Genomic DNA, 3,414 nt, shown 5'->3' with positions numbered 1-3,414 from the left:
CCTGTCCCCAGAACATCCCATTGTCTCAGAAACTAAAGACAGCCCTGGACCTCATTGCGTGCCAGGCTCTACTCTAAGACTTGGCGTATCAGCTCGTTGTGCCTCGACGAGGTGACGGAGGTGCAGAGAAGGCACGTAATCTGCCCACAAAGCTCACATGGTAAGGTAAGGCTTTAGCTCAGGAAACCTGGTGTCAGAGAGAGGACTTTTAACCACTGTGTCAGGGAGCTTGTGTCCCGTGATGGCCACCCTCTCTGTTTTCCAGACTCACAGGCCGTCCAGAACAATGACCATGTGTCCCAGTTTCGCTTGCAACTAGATGTGGCCACGTGCCTCATTTCTGGCCAAGAGGGAGGCCATAAGTGCAGCTGCCAGGTCACGCCTTTAATTAGGAGAGGTGTGTCCTCCTCTGTCCCCTGCCTGCTGGCTGCTGGTGAGAGCCTGGGATGACTGCCATAGCCTCCTAACTAACCAGTGTCCAGTCCAGCCTCCACACGACAGCCAGAGAACTCTTAACCATGATCTGAGTCAGATCATCGTGCTCCGCCACCTGAGCCCTCAGTGACTCCCCATGGCCTTCGGAAGAAAGGCCAGCCTCCTTGATGGTGGGCAAGGCCTTTTTTTCTCCGGACCTAAACGATCTTCCTATCTTTTATTTATTTATTGTTTATTTATTTATTTGAGAGACAGAGAGCCTGCACATGAGCGGGGGAGGGGCAGAGAGGACAGAGAGGGAGGGAGAGAGAGAGAGAATCCCAAGTGCCACCCGTGCACAGCCGGACGCGGGGCTCGATCCCGCGAACCGTGACACCATGACCTGAGCCGAAATCAAGAGCCGGACGCCCAACCCACCGAGCTACCCGGGCGCCCCTCATTTGCCGCTTTTATCCTCTGCCCTCATCCCAGATCAATCACCAGGAAAATCTCATCTTTCCTTAACTGTCTACTCCTCCTCTGCCTTCCCAATTTCTCACCCCACATCTGGCAAACTGCTACGCATCCTTTAAGATCTAGTCCAAAGGGTACGTCCGGTATGAAGCCTTTCCTGACTCTCTTGGCAGAGTGAGTGGCTTCCCGCTCCTGGCCTTCCGTGGTCCGTGGTCCGTGTGCGGTCCGCACGTGGGATAATGATAGCCTTTCTGTATTGCCATAGTCTGTAGGCATCCACCTCTCCCCTCTCTCTATAGGGGTGGAACCTAAGTTTAGGCCATCGGTTGGTTGCCAGTACGGGTCCAGGCACCAAGCCAATGGCAGTCAAGTTCAAGAATGCGTGTGTGTGTGTGTGTGTGTGTGTGTGTGTGTGTGCATGTCCTGAGCTGGCTGGAGGCCCAGGCCAAGGAGACAGGCAGGACATCTAGAAATAGCCACCTCCCTGGGTCCAGACCAGGCCTGGCCCCCTGATTAACTGACCCTGAGTGAGGGTGTCGGGGCCCAGGTTGGGTGGGTGGAGACCAAGAGGTATGACTCAGGCAGAATGTGGCCCTACTGCCCTCTGGGGTCTGCTAGCCAAGGCAGATGGGCCCTGCCTGACTGTTAGTGGTCTGTTCTGGGACTCAGACCTCAGTGACCCTCAGTGACCAGTGGGTATTTCAGGCCAGGGCTGGGCATCACCTGCTTCTTTGGCCCTGCGGCTTGTAGGTCAAAGGGGAGCCTGCCAGCCTACCCCCTGAGGAGGTGACGGGATTGGAGCAGAGACACTGGAAAAGTTTGTCCTCTCCTGGTTCTGGCCCCACCCCACCCTCTTCCCCCACTTGGAAGTACCTTCCCTGAACCACCAACTGCCAAAGCTTGAAGGATTAAAGGGTTCATCTGGCCCAACCCCCTGCCATGGCATTGGGGACACTGAAAGAAAGAGACTGGCCCAAGGTCACAGAGCGAGGCAGGGCAGACTGTCTCTGGGAAAGGTGTGGAATGGTGGCAGGCCATACAAGGCCTCGGGGCCAGGGTCCTGGGTCCAAATCTCGGCTCTCATCTGTAACCTGGGGATGGGAACCAAAGTGCCTACATCACTGGGTTACTGTCAGAATCACAAGAGCTGCGAGGCTGAAACCTGCTGAATCCAGTGCCCGGCGCTTCGTAAGTGCCGCACGGCCGCGGGCAATCGTTTTCCGCACCGCGCGTCACAGCGTGTAAAGGTGCTCTGTCCCCACGATCTCATGCGCTCCTTCCTCCCACCCTGGAAGGTAGACATGACTATCCCCATCACGCAGAAAAGGAGACAGGCACAGAGAGATTGACTGGCCAAGCTCACACAGCCGGTTATCGGGTCTCCCAACTGCCCTGCCAGTGGTCTTTCCCCCTCTTCCTCCTGGCCCCTGACAGCTCATACAGTGACTCAAATGGAGAGAGTGACCGCGCACAGGCCAGTCCTCAGCTCCTGATGCCACCCTGGGCTGTTCTGACCCCTGCACGGAACAACCCCATTGCCCATCTGACGTCACCCTCCCGACTCTGGTCCCATCCTTCTAATCTCTTCCTACCTCCCACCTCTAGGAGGGCAGCTCTTTCACCCAAGTCCACCCAGTTCAAGTCTAAGTAGGCTCCTTGCCTTTCCTATCTAGTGTCTTTGGTGACTACGGGGCCCAGAGATGCTGCCCCCCCCCCACTCCCCACCCAAACAGCCGACCCCAAGATCCCAGGTCCCAGACTCCTGAGTCCAAGATCCCTTCTCTGCCAGACCCCTGCCAGGGCTTGCCAACCAGCTGTCCTCACCTAAGGACACACAGGGGTCACCTGTCCACACCAGCTAGGCTCATCAGATCTCCTGGAGCTGCCTGCCTCTTTCCAGAATCTTAAGCGGGCTGTTCCTGAATGAAGTGTGCTCTAGGGAGCGACCATTGAACCAAACGTCTGTTTGCCGCTAGGTCACATGGCACATGAACCCGCCCCGGACCTCAGGGTAGTGTGCTGTTTATAGGTTTCCCTCTCTTATTATACTTTACTCAATCTCATATTATTTGTAGTTTTATAGGCATTAGGTTTCCCTTATTATACTTCACTCAGTCTAATCTAATATTATTTGTAGTTTTGCAGAGGCAAATTTTTCATTGGATAGAGGGGAAGGAGTGTGGGGAAGGAGCCAGGGGCTGTCTGGAATCTGGTTTGATTACTTCCCAGGACCGGAGCTGTCCCTAAAGAGAGCTACTGTCCCTAAAGAGGCACCTGGCTGGCTCAGTCAGTAGAGCAGGCAACTCTTGATCTTGGCGTCGTGAGTTCAAGCCCCGCGCTGGGGATAAAACTCACTTACACACGGATGATAATAAAAAATAATAAAGAGCTACAGTTGAGATTCTGGCTACAGCTATGTGCTCAGAAGGGCAGTTCTCAGCCCCACGACCCACAGGACAGGGCGCCGTCTCAGGGCCCTCAGGGATGGAGTGGAAAGGAGGCTACGAGACAGGATACTCTGGCAAG

The sequence above is a fragment of the Puma concolor genome, chromosome C1, assembly GCF_028749965.1.
Source record: "Puma concolor isolate L17-30 chromosome C1, mPumCon1.1.hap2, whole genome shotgun sequence".
NCBI lineage: Eukaryota > Metazoa > Chordata > Mammalia > Carnivora > Felidae > Puma > Puma concolor.
The sequence above is the reverse complement of the archived record's forward strand: the minus strand, read 5'-3'. Positions refer to the sequence as shown.